Source organism: Herpailurus yagouaroundi, unplaced genomic scaffold (genome assembly GCF_014898765.1).
Source record: "Herpailurus yagouaroundi ecotype Mexico unplaced genomic scaffold, PumYag 186, whole genome shotgun sequence".
Lineage (NCBI taxonomy): Eukaryota > Metazoa > Chordata > Mammalia > Carnivora > Felidae > Herpailurus > Herpailurus yagouaroundi.
In genome coordinates, this window is record NW_024412417.1 from 44728639 (window position 1) to 44740119 (window position 11481).

The 11481-nt window shown below is 54.0% G+C and overlaps 1 protein-coding gene across 4 annotated transcripts in view; it reads right to left on the minus strand.

Annotated features, from left to right (window-relative positions):
- The window catches only part of COL22A1 (collagen type XXII alpha 1 chain), a 258511-nt gene extending 247759 nt beyond the window's left edge, over window positions 1-10752 (minus strand). Inside the window, exon 1 of one of the 4 annotated variants that reach the window (XM_040494491.1) lies at window positions 10271-10750. The gene's annotated coding sequence lies outside the window, so the exon portion shown is untranslated. Of the gene's footprint in view, window positions 1-397; window positions 725-10008; window positions 10227-10270 lie in introns of those variants that run through there. The other 3 variants (XM_040494492.1, XM_040494493.1, XM_040494494.1) reach the window with 3 other exon arrangements.
- Between the last annotated feature and the right edge of the window lie 729 nt (window positions 10753-11481).

The following is an 11481-nucleotide window of genomic DNA, read 5'->3' on the forward strand; positions in this document are numbered from 1 at the left end:
CTCCTGCCTGGACCCACCACTGCTTTCCCTCCTAGACTCCCTTCCTCTGGTAGCAGAATTCACCTCTTGCTTTTGCAGAAACTGCCCTCCTACCCTCCGTTGATGTGGTTCATGTGGGGGGACCCCACGTGCCTGGCCAGTGGGGTGGCAGCAAACCAGACCAGCATAGGCTTCCCATCGGCATCCTGGGTGCTGGAATGTGACAGGGGTCAAGCATGTAATCAAGCGGGGCCATCTCTGGGAGCTCTGCTGCCGTGTCTGGAGAGGGGTACGTTTCTAAGGCAAGCGCTAAGTCTAGAGATGCTGGAGGCCATTTGCCGTGACCCTGGGGATCCTGATGGAGAACGAAGCCATACACCAAGGGGAAGGAGACGACACCCGTCACCTGGCCACCTACCCCAGTGTTGTCCAGAGTCCAGAGGCACCACAGCTGTGATGTCTGAAGCCAACGCTTCCCCACCTCACTTCTCAAACTCCAGCCCATCCACGCCGAGGCTCCTTCCCTCGCAAAGCACAGAGCAGGTGCATGTGCTTAACCAGGCCGGCAGGTGCGGCCCCCGCTTGCCCAAACCCAGTCGGCCTCCCACACGCAGCCTCCCCGGTTCCTTAACCGTCGTCCTCACTCCGCATCTTGCCTCTTCTTCTCCCCCTTTCAGCTCTGATTCTCCACCCAGTTTAGACCGCTTTCCGGGAATTACCCAGTTCAGCCTCCCCTCCGGGGCTGACTTCCAAAGTCCATCCAGATCCCTCACCCAGCGTCCCTTCTGGGCCAACAGGGCAGCACAGACAGGGGACCGCCCTCCCTTCAGCCGGAGGAGATGCTCGTTCACGCTCCCTTAGTTCATTCCAGCATCTTAGAGCTGTAAGATGTCCAGCATCTTACGTCTTCCACGTCCTCAGTACTGAACTGTTCCCCATTTTTAAGTTTCTTTTGTTGCCTTTTTTCCCCTCTGAATACACCGTCTCGGGTCATTTCACAAGACACAGTCTCGGATTACAGGGTCCTGAGGACACCGAAAGATATTTCTGTTTAACTTATTTTGAGCAGCGTCTGGTCTGATGAAGCAAGGGGTATAAATAGTGCAAGGCACCCACACTGATTCTGGAGGTGGCGTCCCCAGCAGGCTCCCCTCTTCCTAGGGGACAGTCGTGAAGCCCTGGGGATGGGAGACAGTTGGGTGCCTGGGAGAGCTGTGGACCGTGGGGCCAGAGCAACTGTGCTCTGCCCCCGTGTCCACCACTCCCTAGCCACGTGCTCTGAGCTCCTGTCTCCCAGCCCGCCTGTAACCTCACCCCCCAGCTGAGCGGAGCCATTCGAGTCCCCAGCTCAGCACACTAAAATGAAAATGGTGGCCATACGAACAAACACCAAAACCGAAACAGCAACAAAAAAAGTTGCCAGCACTCCACTAAAGGAAGTTATCCTCATCAGAGAACCCTTTCCAGCATTTACTCCATGCCAGTGGTTATCTCTGCAGAACCACAGCATCTGGCTCGAGACCTCGGTCTGAGAGGGGTCCACCCCAGTGTCTGCTCCAGCCCCCCACTCTGCTGCCCTCTTCCGCACACAGGCAGGTGTAGGCGTCCCAGTAACAGGTGCCCGTGACTCTGCAAGGTACCCTGCAGACCTTAGTACCTCTAAGGTCAAGGTGCTAGAACAGGAGGAGTCTGAGAGGTGTTAGCCATCTCTGGATGGGGAAGCTGAGGGAAAGGGCGGCTGCCAAGGGGGGATCAGGGGGGCACGGTCTCCCCCAGGTGGGCTCCAGCAAGAGGGCTGTTGGGAGCCCCCACCTGTGGAGCCCCTGTCATCTCTGATCCCCACTCTGCCCGAGGGCACACAGTCCCCCCAAGCTCTGAGGACAGTGTCCCTTCTGAGAAGGAGACCCTTACACCTGGACCAGACTATAAATTCCCATGTTATACTCTTGAGTTTGCAGAGGGTGCGCTCATCCTCAGCACAGGTATCATTGGATGAGACAGGTCCGTTCCTATCATTTCCCAGCACAAAGTCTTCTCTTCATGGCCCTTTTCAATTTGGCTCCAACCTCCTTTTCCAGGTTCACGGCCCCTACACCCAACCTCGTGAAGCTTACCCTCCAACCTCAAAGACTTCTCTCTCTTCCTTGTACACCCCAGAATTTTCTTTTCCTAACTCTCTGACACTGCCTCAGATGATGTCTTTTCCTTGCCAGGCAGACTCCTACTCATGCTTCAAAGCCCAGCTTATACGCTTCCTCCTCCAGGAAGCCTTCCCTGATTTCCCAGGCAGGAAGTGTGTCACTATCTTTTCTAGGCCTCACAAACCCTTGAATTTTAGCACCCCACAAGTGGTATTAAAATTGACCTATTAGGGACACCTGGGTGGCTCAGTCAGTTGAGCATCTGACTCTTGGTATCGGCTCAGGTTATGATCTCATCATCATGAGAATGAGCCTCGGATCAGGCTCTGCACTGAGTACGGAGCCTACTCGGGATTCTCTCTCTCTCTCCTTCTGCCACTCCCCCCTTCCCAAGATAAATAACGATTTTTTTAAAAGTGACCTACTTAGAGGCCACCTGGCTGGCTCAGTCAGTAGAGCATGGGACTCAATCTCAGGGTTGTGAGTTTAAGCCCCACACTGGACACAGTGACTACTTAAAAAAATCTTTAAATAAAATAAAATAAAATAAAGTCGACCTGCTTATTGGTCTGTGCTTTCCACTGGGCTCCTCAGACTTAGGGATCATGTCTCTGGTCCCTCTTCCTCCCTGCCTGGAATGCTGACAGGCCCACGGCAGGCCCTCCACGTATCAATGCAACAGAAACAAACCAATCCACAGATCGAGTGTGTAAACTACATTTAACTCTGTACTTCACCTCATTAGTAATGGGGAGATCTCTTTCATGTTTTTAAATTTTTTTTAAATAATCCTGAGCCTTCTACTCCCCGAGAAGAGAGCAAGCCTGTGGATTCACACAGGAGTTCCGCTTTGCCTACTCGCTAAGAGTGTTTCTCTTTGCCCAAGGTACTGCCACAGACCCCCACCAGTCGCTGTCATTCTGCAGGCACGAGCATGGGAGGAAGGCCAGGGATGCACGGGGTGGCCCCAGGAATCTGCAGGGTCGCTTCTCTTTCCAGGGAACTGATTCACAAACACCCCAACACGCCACAGGTCTCCGAGCTGGCACGGTACTGGGATCTCCAGCTCGGTTCCTAAAGGAGCCCCGTGGCTTTGGCATCACGGCGCTGAGACCCCAGGACAGGGCTGAGCGGAAGCCCCAGAACGCCTCTCCTTCCAGGGACCTGTGGGAGGAGCTGCCTTCCCTGCCTCTGTGCTTGGCTGTGCCTGGCAAAGCCGGGCTGTGGACACATCGTCGGAGCGTTTGCTGATGGGAGCCTGCAGCAGGGCGGACGGGAGAGAAGCCTCTGGAGAAGCTGTGTTGGAGCCAAGGGCCACCGTGAACCCGCCCTCTTTCCTTCCCACCTGGAAGACCAATCAGGCATGGCTGATGGAAACTTGGCAATGAGGACTCACCCACTCACTCACCCCTTTTCCCCTCCGTGTGTTGGCCTCCTCATTCATTGTTTCATCGAAGCTGCCCACGTGTCCCCCATCCACGCAGTCATGCGTCTCCGCACCGCCCCCACCACTCACCAGCACGAAGGCTCACTCGTGCCACAAGCACTGTATCCCCCACCCACCCCAAGGCCCCGCCAGAGTCCCTGACATGGAGACCCACACAGCAGAGTTTCTGCCTGTGGGACCATGCACGTAGGGCACGGCCCAAAGGAGGAGCACATCAGTGAGAAAGAGCGTGGTGAATTCTCCTCTTTCCCTAAGACTCAGCGTCGCTGTTACCCATCCTGGGAGCCTTACATCAAACCCTGGCCCTGGTAAGTCACACTCTGACACAGAGGAGACCAGACAGAGGAGTAGTGAGGAGTAGTGAGGAGTAGCGTGGAGGAGCCCGCAGCAGAGGCTTCTGCTCTTATCTGGTCCCTTGTCCTTGGGCTGGTCACGGAACCTCTCTGGGTGTCTCCTCGTACATAAAGTGATCGCCAAATAGCTCCAGGCTTGCTGAAGCTCCCTGGGGCGGGGCTGGGGGTACATAAACCCTCAGTGCCAGTGTGTGCGTTTTAGGAGTATTTGGTGCGTGCTAAGCGGTCGATTGTTGGGGGACGCGTTCTTCTGTCCTTCCCAGCACAGAGCACCCCGAACCGTCACCCTTAGCACACGGAGCAGCCTGGCATCAGGGCCGTGTTGTATTCACCCTTCAGCCCCTAAGCACGCCTAGCATTCGGAGCGGGACGAACAGCAACTGGGCGGACCCCTGTGGGAAGAGCTAGTGTGAACTGGCCAAGCTAAGACACAAGGAATTCCAGACATCTATATTTACATTCGCGGTACACAGCTGCCGAAGCACTTTAGGGAGGAGGTGATCAAGGGGTTCCGGCACTTTCTTACTTGGTCTAAGAACAAGCTAGTGGCTGGACGGGAGTCCTGAGGCCACTATGACCTTGTAAAGGTAGGAAGTTGACCTACCAGCAGCTAAGGACGTCAGCCCTGCTCACCCACTATAGATCCCTGGGCCCTGGGATGACACTCATTATGCTCTCTGGGCTCCTTCTCTGGGCTCCTGCACAGAGATGTTCTAAATGGTGCTGGAAACCACGCAGATAGCAAATAGGAGGGCCAAATTCACACATGAGCCAGACCTACTCCCACCAACACAGGCCGGTCCCTGGGCTCAGTGCGGGACTCAACAATGCACAGCTGCCAGACCTGCCTGGTCGTCGGACAGAGCTCGCCCTGAGCCCCAGCTGTTGGGCACACCTGTGTAAGGCACTGTGCCAGATGGCGAAAGTATCCCTCTGACTTTTCCAACTCTGATATTTCATTCACTCAGTGAACTGTGACTTAAATTCAATTTTGATTGATCCAATACCTACCACACGCCACGCACTTGATTAACACCATTTTGAAATTACTCTGTTCCACAAAGATTTTGTTGAGCTCCTACTATGCCCAGCATTGTGTAGACACTGGTAGTTCATAGAAAAATAAAGCGGAACCCATGATCTCAAGGAACTCCTTGCCTGGCTGCAGAAACAGACAAGCCCATCGTGGACTATAGCGGGGGACGACGAAGAGCTGGGCTGCTGCGATCAAGGTGGACCAAAGAATCCAACACGCACGGAGAGCCCAAGGTTACTTGCTCACAGCAGCTTGGGAGCAAAGGAAAAAAGTTGGCTTGCCATTAGGTGTTTCTCCAGAGACCTGAAAGCAATCCACCCAGGGCCTCATTCTGTCCATCACTTTTGCTGAAAGCAAATGGAACCCCTGTACCACTGCCCCGTGGGCTCTCAGCAAGCATTAGACCAAGCAAAACAAAATACAATTCAACCTTTCAATTATTAATGGAGTACTTCCTATGAGCCAGACATTGTGCTACAGAAACATGTTTTAGAATTCATTGTTACTGCTCCTGAATTGTTCAAACACCGGGTCTTGATTCATGTATATGTTTAGATATAATGTTATAAAAGGATATTTGCCACAATGTTACTATTGGTTAAAGCAGGGTGCAGGGGTTTGCCAATATTGCCTCACTTGTAACAATATGCTTTTATTACTTTTATAATTGAAACCATCCTAATGAGAAAACATTTTTTTTTTTTTTTAAGTAAAAAGAGCTTCCAAATGGTATATCTGCCTCTTTGGATGAATTCCATACATTTACCTTAGACACTCAGTCTGGAATTTTGGTTAAGGGCATGAGCTGTGTGCCAAGATGTGGGTTTGAATCCCAGTTCTACTGCAGCTTACTAACTGTGAGACAGTCCTAAGGCTCAGTTTGTCCATCTGTACAAGGGGTAAGAGCACAGCCAATTCACAGGAGTAAATGATGGAAGTCAGAATGCCGAGCCCCCAGCCTGGGGCCAACTGGCACTCAATCTCAGATAGGCTCAGGGGGCACTTTGGCTCAAAAAAAATGTCACGGGAAATGGGATCTAAGTTATGCCAAGTAGCTCCAAAAACACACAGTAGGGACTGACAGACGGAAGTGGCAGGGAGAGCTTCCATTTCAATAAAAGGAAGACTTTTTAACCAGATACTCCACGATGCGTTTCAGGCTGCGGTGGGAAGCAGCGATTCCGCTGTCCATGGAGGGGGGCCAAGGGAAGGTGGCCAGAGACGTGGGATGCAGTCAGCAGATAAGGAGGTCGGGCGAGGTGGCTCTGATGCTCAGTGCACAGTGTTCAGATGAGAGCGCCCTTAGAAGGGGTGGTTATCTGGCAAAGCCCTGTGCAGTCGCTCTGAATCCATAATCACAAACAAGATAACAGTTGTTTTGTTTTTAAGTGACACTTTGTTTTGCTGTTTAGGCCACTTGGCTCTTTCTTGTTTTTTTGGACTCAGGAGCAGACTGCCCCCCAGCAACTTGGCGAAGCAGGTGGTCAAGGCCAGTTCCCGTGTCCGGGATAAGCCAGTAGTTAGAGCAGAGACGTCTCCCTTGAGTTAGTTCCAGCCAAAAGATGGTGTAAATCCCTTCTTTCCCCCATATTTTACTATGAACCAAACTGAAAAAAAATGTAAATGATACTCTCACATCCACCAGAACACAGCCAGAATTAACTAGAAGGAACAAGCTTCCAGGGACCGGGAGTTTACTGGCTGCAGCACTCGGCCTCCGTAGTGGGCAGTAGGATGGAGCTCGGCCGTCAGATGGCTTTGTCACAGAATGATCCCGGCGTCTTCGCAAGCACAGCGCTGGAAGGCCCACCCTCCACACGTCCCCTGGGTCTCTACCAACACCTCCTTTATTTTGTGCTGTGACATTACTTGGTATTCAGCCTCTCACAAATGCTCAGTCCTGATATCTCCCGAAAACACTGAAACACCCACATGCTTTGGCCCAGAAACCCTAGTCCTTGGGAATGATCTGATCATGTCATGGCCACGTGGAGGAAGCCACGTGCACAAAGATGCCCACGGCCGTAGCAAGGGGGAATGGTTAGCTCATCCACTTGAAGGAATTTCAAGAAGCAATACAAAATGGTACCAACCCTGTCCCACACCTGCATGCATGTACACACACACGTGTGCACACCCACAGCTGCACAATGCCAAACCCTGGGAAGGAAGACCAAAGGGTCAACCCCTCTGTGTGCTGGGACCTCAGGAGACCTGTGTTTGAGACCCACTTCTCGAAATACAAAGCAGGGAAGTCACTCCTGTTTTCCTAGACTCTGTTTCCTCATCTGTAAAATGGGGGCGGGGATCCCAATTCCCCCCTTCTCACCAGATCTTGTCCTTCCTTGGTCTTCTAGTTATTTGTGTCAGGCAACCTGGCATGTATTCAATTCCTCGGTAGTGCATTGGCTACAAATTCCCAGGGACCTTTCCCACCCTAAAAAATCACCTTGGGCTCATTTTCTGGCTCCTCTTGTGGGCCTGCATCAGTAAGGATGGGCCCTTTTGAGGGGACATTTTCCCAGCATGTGGAAACAGGTCTTTGTAGAAGTGACAAGGGGCTCTGATGCCCCAAAAGTGGCTCTGAGTCCTGACGCCTTGTCTTCTCTCCACCTGGCCTCAGGTAAGTCAATCACAGGTCCTTTCTTTCTCTGTTCATAAAACCGAGACATGAATGACACACAGAGTTCACGGTTCCAGCCCTCAGTGACCACACAAGCTGGGTCAGCCTTCATCAGCAGCAGCAGCAGGACTGAAGGGAGAGAGGAGGCAGGAGAGGACTAGCGGAATTTTGAGGACACAGAGGAAACACTCAGGAAGTGTAAGATCTCAGGCTGGGAAAAGACTGAGTATACACCAGGCCCAAGCGTTCAAGGTCCAGCCCAACCCTCCACCAGCCATGTGAAATGGCCATCCAACCTTTGTTTAAACACCTGCAGTACTGGGGGACCCCCCCGGGGACCCCCGGGGACCCCCCCCACCCCCCCACCCCTGCTGAATGGCTCCTTCTGTCTCTGCACACCTCTCCCTCCTGGGCTGGAATCCAGCGTCCAGCAAACTTCCCTCACTAGGACCAAGAGATAAGATCAACTATGTCTGGTACAGGACATTCCTGCAGGCCACTGTGGCTACCCCACACTGGATGACCTTTCTCACGGTGGCAATCGCCCTTCCACACGAGCCATGGCTTCTGTTCCCAGGAATCCTGGTTTCTCCCCCTCTGAAACCACTTCCACTTATCAACAACCCTCCTCAAATGGAATCAGGGAGGGAGAGAGAACCCGGCTCATGCAATCCAGAGCCGGAAAACTCCAGTGTCCGACGAGACCCACACAGACAGTCGTGGACAAGCAGAGGGCATCCACCTGGCTAAAGGGGGACAGCTGCTCTGACTGTATGCAAGGGACAAGTTGTCCGTCTTCTTGTTTTTCAAGAAAAGACAAAGATTAAGATTTGCACGTAAAATCTGCCGAACAACTTCCTGGCAAGCAATTCAATCAAATTTAAATTAAAATCAAGTTCACAACTCTGTGGCTGGATCAGCCTGTGAGCTGCTTACTTAACCATTTTGAAGATGTGGAAAGGCTCTTCTAGACATGTGATGAAATCTGGAAGATTTTTGAGAGAGAGCGAGCACACAAGCAGGGGCGGGGGGGCAGAGAGAGAGACAGGGGGACAGAGGATCCAAGACGGGCTCTGTGATGACAGCATAGAGCCCAAGAAGGGGCTCGAACTCACGAGCCGCGAGATCATGACCTGAGTCGAAGTCGGACGCTTAACCGACTAAGCCCCCCAGGTGCGCCTGTTCTGAAAATTGTAAAGGCCCCCCGGATGCCCTAGAGTCACTCCTGTGTCCCCAAAAAGAAACTCTTCATCTCTTCCAGTCTCTGGCCTTGCATGAGAGGCCCCACAACAAGGTGACGACTGCCCAAAGTCACAGTCAGACTCTGAGTAGCAGAATGACAAGGAATTCTAGGACGGGGCATTGGTGCTGCCTCCCCAGGGCTGACAAGCAGAGGCCGCTGAGATGGGCAGCATGCCTACCTCGTGCCCAGCTCTCCCAGAACGGTCCTTCACACCCCTTCTATCACCTCCATGTGGAAGATGAGGAAACTGAGGCTCGTGTGGACAGTCCCCAGCTCAGGCAGCCGCGTAAAGCAACAGGGTTGTGAGTGGAAGGGAAGGGCAGCCGCACAGCTTGGCCTCACCTGCACCTGCTGCACAGCCGGGCAGCGCGCCCCTCTCAGCCTGCCTCTGACTACGCAGAAGCCCTGGGGAATTTAGAACTTTCCTGCAACAGTGCAGTGAACTAAATAAACTAGAAGGGGTCCCAAGGTTCTCCCCAAAGCCGGGGGGTTCTCACAGGCAGGTGCCTGGCTGTCTGGGGTTTTTGCTGGGCATAAACCATCAATGAGACGGATCTGGGGCTGGAATGGCCCTGCACAGGGTCACAGGTGTGGGGCAGGTGCCGGAAGGTGGCCAGGAGCAGAAGGAAGTGCTGGGGAGAGGGATCCAGCAGACCCCCAGGACTGGCCGAGGGGGCGGCACCTTCTCTGGGGCGGGGGATACCCTAGTCAGCGTGGCCCCTGCCGTCTCCGAGTCTCCGCGGGAATAGGGAGAAGTGGGGCACATGCTACAATTACACCACTAACTCAAGTTACCCTTCACAACCTGGGACAGGAAACTCTGGCCTGCTGCGTTGGATGACACACAGGACAAAGGACAAAAACGGCGCCCCTGGGTTCGAGACCGCGAAGAGAGAGATAATAAACTGCTCAGATAGGAGAGAGATCCAAATTTCCACCAAAAAGGCAGAGTTCCCTGAAAATAATACAAAACGGAAGGTAAGCTCCTCTCCCTTCCCTGCTGGTTCAATTTTCCTTTCCTTCCCCCCGTCCCCCTCCTTGATTTTTTTACTCCAAATTTCTTACTGGAAAGTTGGAAGAGGCTGAGCTATCTCCACAACTTTATAAAAGCAGCAGCCTGGAAATGAGTCTCTGCATCCGACACACTGCAGGCACCTCCGGGCTCCTGCCTCCTGGAGCTGCTCACCTCAAATCAGACGGGTAGGTTCTCACTAACTTGGCTTCATGTTACCCTGAAGTCCGCAAAGCACAGACCCGGCAGCTCAGGACTGAGGTCACCCCCAAACAGCTTAACATTCAAGCTCCAGGAGGAAACAGCTCAGTTTGGAGAGGGCACTCTCCCCAGCTCCAGGCACCCACTGCTATTCCATCATCACCATGGGGAGACCGAGTAAGTCTGGAGCCCCGTGACCTCCGGCAGCCTCCAGGGAAGAGAACACGGGACTTACCTGCCAGGGCAGAAGCTGAAAACGATGCCAGCTAGGGTTCCAGTCCAGGGCAGGAATTCACCGGAAGCAGTGTCCTCGAAGGAGCCAGCCCCAGGCGGCCCCCTCCTGGGGGGTGGAGGGGTCACAGGCCAGCGACCCCTCTCACTGCCCCCCACCAAAAAGATCTAGCAATCTCAGTCTTGAGATAAGGCTTGTAATAAGTCTGGGGGCACGGGTGCCTAGAAAGAGCTAGTTTTAAGACCAATAACTAAAGAAATAAAGCAAAAAGGTAAGGCTTGGAACTTGGAAAATAAAACAGAAAGTGCTGGAAAAACACACACATAAGGAGAGGGGACACAGGTCCTCCAGGAGAAGTGCAGCGGCGGCAGCCAGCCCAGCTGCTGCCCAAGAACAAAGCTGCTCGGTCCCCCCAGGGGCAAAGTGGCCGGCGGCGGGAGCCCCCAGCTCGCAGCGCGGAGGGAGGAGCGGGCAGTGGGCGGGCTCGGGAGGAGGGCCGGCGGGAGGGGCGGCGGCGGCGGCGGCCGGGAGGACCGCGGTCTGTGCCCTGGGGGGCGGGAGCCAAGCCCGCGGGAGGGTGCGCCCTGCGGGAACGGGCCGGGGCAGCTCGGCTTCCAGGCGGCGAGGAGGCCGCCCTAGGAAGCCCGGGACAGGGGCTGACAACTCCCTGTCCAGTTATAGACTCCACCGGATATTTTGGTCCCTTTTCCAGCCTACAGCCGGGTCTGAAATAGCCCCCCTCCCCTCCCCACGAAGCAGCAGCTGCGGCCACTTTGGAAAGTTTAGAGGGGCAGAGGGGCGGGGCGGAGGGTCTGGCTTTGCCCTTTGTCCTGCCAGGAGAGCCCCACACCTGTCCCAGCACCCACCTGCCTCTTCCTACAGGTGGCCCTGTTTCCTGGCCGGCTCTACGTCCTGGGGGGGGGGGGGGGGGGGGAATCCATTCCCTTATTATTACATGAGGACCTGGAAGGCCGAGAGAACCTCTGTCGCCTGCCAGGATCTCCCCGGAAGAGGGGGGCGGGAGCCAGGTAGGTCTGAGGAGCAGCGAAGATTTGATCAACCCAGTCAGCATTGCTAAGAGTCACTGCAAGGCGTCAGAAGGGTATTGAAGCAGGACCTAGGCGCCTCTCCTGTTTCAATTTTTGGAACACCATGAACTCTTGACTTTTGTCTGTTGCACCTCCACCACCTTCCAGAAGGCTTTCTTCTACTTT